This window comes from Anomaloglossus baeobatrachus, chromosome 2 (genome assembly GCF_048569485.1).
Source record: "Anomaloglossus baeobatrachus isolate aAnoBae1 chromosome 2, aAnoBae1.hap1, whole genome shotgun sequence".
In the NCBI taxonomy this organism is placed as follows: Eukaryota; Metazoa; Chordata; class Amphibia; order Anura; family Aromobatidae; genus Anomaloglossus; species Anomaloglossus baeobatrachus.
Window position 1 is genome coordinate 156,428,600 of NC_134354.1, and position 8,143 is coordinate 156,436,742.

The 8,143-nt window shown below is 48.0% G+C and overlaps 1 protein-coding gene and 1 long non-coding RNA gene across 2 annotated transcripts in view; both read left to right on the forward strand.

The window, feature by feature from the left end:
- Positions 1–8,143, forward strand: part of IL1RAPL1 (interleukin 1 receptor accessory protein like 1) — a 2,286,687-nt gene that overhangs the window by 1,098,321 nt on the left and 1,180,223 nt on the right. The window lies entirely within an intron of this gene.
- On the forward strand, positions 2,316–4,686 carry LOC142287531 (uncharacterized). Its single transcript, XR_012748493.1, has 3 exons — positions 2,316–2,493; positions 4,243–4,317; positions 4,402–4,686. It is a non-coding gene; the product is annotated as an uncharacterized LOC142287531 (long non-coding RNA).

An 8,143-nucleotide genomic window follows, 5' to 3' on the forward strand; every position in this document is an offset into this window, starting at 1 on the left:
AATATTATATTAAAGCAAACCCAGAAAATAATTTTAAAACTTACAGCAACACCCAAATACAGTATTGTGTTTTTGAATTGGATATCTCAACCAGCAGGCACATGGGTACACGTGAGGGAACTAATACAGGATAAGAAATGTCATTCAACAGTATGCAAAATACAAAGTTTAAATGGTAATTAAAGGTAATAAAAAAAAAGGTACTTACATCACGGACAGGAGAGTGTGATCGGACCTCAGCCTCTTCTTCCTCCTCCACCGCTATCATTGATTCCAGTGGCCGAGGAAGCTCTTGATCTCTAGTGAAGCTCATCAAGTCATAATACCAGAGCTTTGGAACATATAGTTCCTCAGTTCCGGCACCTGACTTGGATGAGTTCTCCACCTTATTTAATTCTCTTTTAAAGACAGTGCGGAGGGCCTGTAATTTCTTTTTAACTACTGTCTCATCCACGTTTTCTGTTGGGTTATATTTCTTTACCAGGTCGACCAGTTTGAGATAGGCGTCCCTTTTTTTATATCTGTTACTGTAATCTGCTGACTTTATTTTCCATAAACAGGGCATGGAGCGATACATCTCTATCAAGTCTCTAATAAAGTCATGGCTATTAGAAGACATCTAAAAACAGAAAAGTGAACAGTGTTACCAAAAGAATACATGTTACAGTTTTGAAAAATCACAAACCACAATAGAAAAGCCCTAGCATTGAAAGGCATGGCACTACACAATGGTTGCCCTTGGCAAAACATATTTCAAAAATCATAAACCACATTAGAAATGCCCAAGCATTGGAAGAATATGGCAATCAACAAAACCTAGCCCTCCCTCCATTTGCTTGCAAGCCTAAAAAGCCGTAGCACAATGCAGAACACAATCATGATTGCATAGAATTAATATCAACAAATATATAATATATCATACTATTAAATATTTAAAAAGTAATATAATTAATACAAGAACGCAACTACGATCTCAATTTGAGATCGCAAACATACCTTGCAAAATAAGTAGATGGTTTAGATCCACAAAGTACAGACTTGCGACTCAGATGGGAACGCAGAGGTAAATCCAGATGAATGCATTTGGAATCGCTAATTCGCTCCCTTTTATATAGAGACAGTGTCATCCAATCACAGCGCATCAGTCGTCCAATCACAGCGCATCAGTGGCCACCAATCAGAGAATGACAACGCATCAGTGGCCACTATAGAGAATGACAATTCAGAATGGCCGACAATTCAGAATGGACATCACAGACATTATTATATCGTGTTAAAAATACATGAAAGTAGCCATAATCGCTGATTTCAGGTCACGTAGCGAACGCAGCTGCGTCCCCGGTTAGGACTTCTTGATCGCAATTGCGTCTCGCAAGTCCTTTGCGTCGACGTTAGAATTCTATTGGATGGCGCTGATTTTAGTTGGGCGGGTCTAATGGTGTTGTTGTGGCCTACTGAAATATGGCAGCCAGAAATCGGTCATCAGCTTGGAGAGAGGCAGAAGTCACATATCTAATTAAAATGGTGGACAGCAGAGATTATGATTGTGTTGAACACCATGTCCATCCTGTGCTCCACAAGAAGGCAGTGCTGAGGAGGATTAGTCGGGGCCTTTTGAGAAAATTTGGGGTGCAGCGTACAACTACACAAATAAGGAAGAAGCTATCAGATCTGCGTTACAGGTCTAGCAACCGCATTGCCAGCATCCGTTCTCAGAGCCAGCTCCAACCTGGTGAGTGGTGTTAACGAAAGTTGTTTGAATGTCCAATAATCTTGGGGCTGGCGGATCACTGACATATTTATAAAAAAGTCCGATCTGCGCCGTAATCCAGTGGCCATATAAGTCAATGGGGTCCGGGATAGCGCATAAACATTGCGTATGTGGACGTTAAGGCTATGTGCGCACGTTGCGTAAATACATGCAGTTACATGACATGTGACATGTCACTTCTTTCCTGCGCTTTGCCGGCAGCTCCTGCTCTGTCTATGGGAGGAGCTGCAGGCAGAGCGCATGGAATCGGCTTTCACCACGGACATTTATGCAGCGATTTAAAGCGCACATGTGCTCTTCTGATCGCTGCGGAATTTTCTGCAGTGACTGTACGCAACGTGCGCACATAGCATAACAGTCCGTGTACGCTCAGCACTAGTGTTAACATTGGTTAGCCCATTATATGGTGGCTCTTTAACATGAGTAGTACCACATGAGTAATTACACCCACATGACACACAGCACATGAGTAGTACCACAACAGTACTTCTTGTGAGTTACCCCCACGTGCAAATATTACAAGGTATAATTTTATCCAGAGCCGCAGCCCCAGCAGGACCCACCTACAGACCCGGAACCGCAGCTGGAGCCTCCACCAGACCTGGAGCCACAGCTGGAGCCTACACCACACCAGGAGCCACAGCAGGATCCACCAGCAGAGGCGGAGCACCAGCCGGAGCCACCTTCAGTCTCTCCCTCCTCACTTCATGTCATCGGAGCAGGTTTGCCTTAGGCCCCCTTCACACGTCCGTGAAACACGTGCGTGTTTGGTCCGTTTCCGTATATACCGGAGACACGGCCAAACGTGCACCAATGTTAATCTATGATTGTGGTCACACGTCCGTTATTTCATTATGTCCGTGTGTGCGTGTCCGTGATCCGTATGTGTTTGCGTTTTGCACGGATGCATGTCCGTTATCTGCACGGAGCACGCACACGTGGACACAATGAAAGTCTATGGGTATGTGCACACACGTTAGTAAAAACGTATGCATCTACCTATAGTCCGTGTCCGTTTGGTGTTTTTATTTCTAGTGATGTCGGCTATTCTTTCTATTTCTGTGTATGTCGGTCAATCTCCCTGAGTCCGTCGGTCGTTCTCTCTGTCTCTCTGTCGGTCTCTCTGTCTGTCTATCTCCCTCTCTCACAGTCTGTCGGTCAGTTTCCCCCCCTCTCTCATACTTACCGTTCCCCGATTTCTGGCGCAGCGCTGCACGGCATTCACACTGCTGCGGCGGCTTTTACTATTTTGAAAAAGCCGGCCGCTCATTAAACAATCTCCTATTCCCTGCTTTCCCCGCCCACCGGCGCCTATGATTGGTTGCAGTGAGACACGCCCCCACGCTGAGTGACAGGTGTCACACTGCACCCAATCACAGCAGCCGGTGGGCGTGTCTATACTGTGCAGTAAAATAAATAAATAAATAATTTAAAAAAAACGGCGTGCGGTCCCCCCCAATTTTAATGCCAGCCAGATAAAGCCTATCTGCCAATAACTCCTTATTACCCCGATTTGCCAACGCACCGGGGCAAATCGGGAAGAGCCGGATACAGCCCCAGAACTGTCGCATATAATGTATGCGGCAATTCTGGGCGGCTGCTGACTGATATTGTTAGGGTGGGGGGCTCCCCATAACGTGGAGCTCCCCATCCTGAGAATACCAGCCTTCAGCCGTATGGCTTTATCTGGCTGGCATTAAAATTGGGGGGGACCGCACGCCGTTTTTTTTAAATTATTTATTTATTTATTTTACTGCACAGTATAGACACGCCCACCGGCTGCTGTGATTGGGTGCAGTGTGACACCTGTCACTCAGCGTGGGGGCGTGTCTCACTGCAACCAATCATAGGCGCCGGTGGGCGGGGAAAGCAGGGAATAGGAGATTGTTTAATGAGCGGCCGGCTTTTTCAAAATAGTAAAAGCCGCCGCAGCAGTGTGAATGCCGTGCAGGGCCGCGCCGGGGATCGAGGAACGGTGAGTATGAGAGAGGGGGGGAAACTTCAGTCACTCGGGGGATTAGCGGTCACCGGTGAATCCTTCACAGGTGACCGCTAATCAGTACTCGACACTTGTCACACGGAACGATGTGTGCTGTCGGAGGAACGAGGAACAACTTCGTTACTGCTGCAGTTACGACATTTGAGAATGGAACCCCATGTCAGCGATGAGCATTTTTGTATGTTTTTGCAACGATGCCAAATCGCTCATAGGTGTCACATGCAACGGCACAGCTAATGCGGCCGGATGTGTGTCACCAATCCCGTGACTCCAACGAGTTCGCATTAGCGATGTCATAGCGTGTAAAGCCTCCTTTACAAAGAGTATAAAGGGTCCCACATAACCAATCATATATTAGAATACACCTCCATAGTCCTCCATGTATAATTATGCAGCCAGCCTCTCCAGTCCTCCACGTATAAAGCAGTCTCTCCAGCTGTGATGTACTATGAAGTGTTTTGTCTCACCCTAGCCGCTGAAGGTGATGCCAGAGGATTTGGGTGGAACCTCAGCCCGTCTATACCGGACGAGGAGGAACACCCAAACCGTAAGTTTAAACAACAAACATGTACCTCTAAATGATATATCTACATATAATTTGCCTTTTTAAGTTGTACCATTCCCTCCATAGAAATACCAACATTAGAAGACCTTCAGGCCTCACACTCGAGGATTCTGGCGACACAGCGCACTGTGGCAGCAGCACAACGCACACTGGCAGCGGCACAGCGCACACTGGCCACAGCAGTTAAGCAGCACGGAGTGCAGCTGGCCAAATATGTGGCATCCCAACAACAGGGCGGCCGATAATACATTTTTTTTGTTTGTTTAAAATATTGTTTTTTATGTATATTTGTGTGATTATTGCCCATCATTGTTTGTGGGCGTTGCCATGACAACACTGACAATAAAAAGTTTTTCATACCTCATTTTTGTGGTCTCCATGAATAGTTACAGTAGGACTACATTTTGCTTGGAGGAATAGATGTGTTTGAAGTTTTGCATACTCACCATGTCCACCAAAACCCTAATGCTGCCAATCCATGTCCGTGTCCTGGGGAAGCCTCCGATCACCATGCAATCATCCAGTGGGCATTCACGCCGGATAGGTACAGGGAGTGGAAGGACCAGTGACGCACGTGCGGTCACTTAACGTGGTGACGTCAGGAAGGTATTTCAGCTTACTGTACTTCGCAACTTCACCTGCGCTTCTGCACAATGGATCATACTACGGGAAGAAGACAAGATCGGAGGATTTCCCCTTGGAGCCAGACATGTGTCGGCAGCATCGTTGGATGTTGCCTATGGATATATGTGGCTGTGTGTATGTATGTATGTACCAGTTAAAGACACAAACACTGAGTGCAAGAGGGAGGGACCCCTGTTTGCTACACGGGACTCTGTGTGTAATTCTTGTGAACTGTGAGTACACCATTTACCGCCGGTCCAACTCGGCACGTCACCTTCCCCAGCCATTTTTCCCATACACCTGGGACTACACCTCCCCTAACCGTCTCACCATCAGTCACCACAACCCACGGGTGCCCTTACCGACAACTCACTCGACAGTAATAAGTACGAGCATGGGTCCGGCCACCGCTGCTTACTAACAGGCCAAAGGCGGGATGCAGATGGGTTGGTGCATGTATACAGATGCATACATGTAATATAATGATTGTGAGTGATGATAGATCAGGGGTCGGGAACCTATGGCTCGCGAGCCAGATATGGCTCTTTTGATGGCCGTATCTGGCTCGCAGACAGGGCTCCTACCTGTCTATGGGAAGGATCAGGGCCGGCGCCAGCACCCGGCTACTCAGGGGGGCCCGGTGGCCGCGCTGTCACCGCCCCCGCCGAGGATCGAGCTTTCAATTGCATCGGCATCGCAGGTGCCGATACAATTGAGAGCAATGATGAGAGAGTGAGCGGCGCGCTCTCTTATTATTCTCCCCGCTGTGACTGTCGGCGTTCTTCTGACAGCTCTGCAGCAAGCGCGGTGACGTCATCACTGCGCGCCTGCTGAGAGGTCAGCGAGCGACAGCAATGGACGACTCGCCGAGGAGACCGGATCAGCGGGGGACCGAGAAGTGAGATGCCCCTCTACTGACACTGGGCTCCCCACAGACCGGCCACTACACAGCGGCACTAGTACACATAGGGGCCCGACAGCCGCTCTGCGTCTATGTGTAGTGCTGCTGTGTAGTGGCCGAACTGTGAGTCAGGGGAGCCCAGTGTCAGTAGAGGGGCCCCTGACCTGGAGAGGCCACCAGCCATGTCTGAGCTGCAGGAGTGCTAGTCCTGACCTGCACAGCAGACGGAATCTCCATCCTGCAGGACCTGCGATGATGTCACGCCCATTTGACTGTGTGGGAGGAGACACAGGATGCCGGGCAGAAAGCAAGATACTGAATCCTGAAGGAGATTTGGACACATGACTGGTAATAAGAAAAGAGGGGACATGAGGGTGAGGGGGGCTGCAGGGTGAGGGGCATATGAGGGCTGCAGACTGTGACAGAAGCATGTGAAGGGGTGCAGAGTGTTTGAGAGGGGTAAGTTGGGGTACAGGCAGGGTGAGATATGTGAGCAGGGTGTGTGAGATATGGGGGTGTATTGTGTGTGATATGGGGGGTGCAGGCTGTATGGGAAGCAGGGTATGTGACATATGGGGATGTAGTGTGTGGGATATGGGGGGTGCAGGCTGTATGGGGAGCAGTGTGTGTGTGTGATATGGGGGGTGCAGGCTGTATGGGAAGCAGGGTGTCTGGGCCACTGACAGATACAATTGCTCCAGCGGTCACTTAGTACACAAAGGAGTGTTCCTCTCTGCTGCACTAAGCCACCGCTGGACCTAAACAATAATTCGCTGTAAAATAATAAAATAGATAATTGACATAACTGACAATGCGTTGTGTGACATGTCCAATATTCCAGCTTCTTTCTTCTGCGAATGCCTCAAAGCTGGCATTCTCTCAACATCAGGTGGGAAGAATGCCAGCTTCCAGTCATGCGCAGGAAAAAGAAGAAGCCAGACTGCTGGACTGATGTCATGCATCGCAAGTTCACAATGTAAGTTATTTATTTGATTTTTTTACTGCTAATTACCATTGTTTCAGTCCAGTTGTGGCTTTATACAGCAGGGAGGAGCATTCCTTGCTGTACTAAGTGAACATTGGAGCGATTGATCTGTCAATGGCCCTTTAAACATATTGTACGGCTCTCGCGGAATTATATTTCAAAATATGTGGCGTTTACGGGTCTCTTAGCCAAAAAGGTTCCTGACCCCTGTGATAGATGTTTACTTCCTTTTTGAAATGAAAACTACCAAACAGCAGATATACATTTTAAAGTGTTTATAAAACATGTAAATTAAAACACAAAAATATTAAGGAAATTAATGCCCGCTGCCCTCCGCTTGCCCAGCCGCATAACGGGACATCATCCGAGCATGTTGGTTGAGCTTGGCCATCAGTCTCCTCTGTGCAGATATAATTCTTCTCTGCGCAGCAACAATGCTTGAGTGAGAAGAGACGAGGTCTGCGAAAGTTGGGATTCCTGTGGAGGGAATGGTAAAGGTTTTAAATTATAATTTTTGTTTCTGCTTAGTGTTAAGAGACATACGAGATTCATGTTAAACACTTACGGCTTTCCTCCTCGTCGGACACAGAGGGACTGATGGATCCAGCAGGGGGCTCTACCTCCACCGGGGGCTCATTCACCTCTGGGGGCTCTGGATCCTCCGGGGGCTCATGCTCCTCTGGATCCTCCGGGGGCTCATGCACCTCTGGGGGCTCTGGATCCTCCGGGGGCTCATGCTCCTCTGGTAGTTCCTGCTGTGGTCCTGAAGAGAATTAACCTTATTACATACATATATCTATATATATATATATAATCAATATACCTATCTATATAGATAAGTCTATGTATATACCTATTATATGTATGTGTTAGGCCCCCTTCATACGTCCGTGTTTGGCCCGTTTCCGTATGTCCCGGAGACACGGCCAAACGTGAACCAATGTTAATCTATGTTTGAGGTCACACCTGCGTTATTGCAGAATGTTCGTGTGTCTGTGATCCGTATGTGTTTCCGTTTTGCATGGAAGCATGTACGTTTTCTGCACGTGACACGCACACGCGGACACCATGAAAGTCAATGGTTATGTGCGCACAATACGTGACACGGATGCATCTATGTATGCTCCGTGTACGTTTTGTGCTTTTTTCTAGTGATGCCGGGCATTCATTGGTTTCCTGCCTATGTCTGTCAATCTCCCTCAATACGTCGGTCGGTCTCTATGTCTGTCGGTCTCTCTCGGTCTTGTCTGTCCCTCTCTCGCTGTCTGTCGGTCAGTCTCCCCCCTCTCTCATACTCA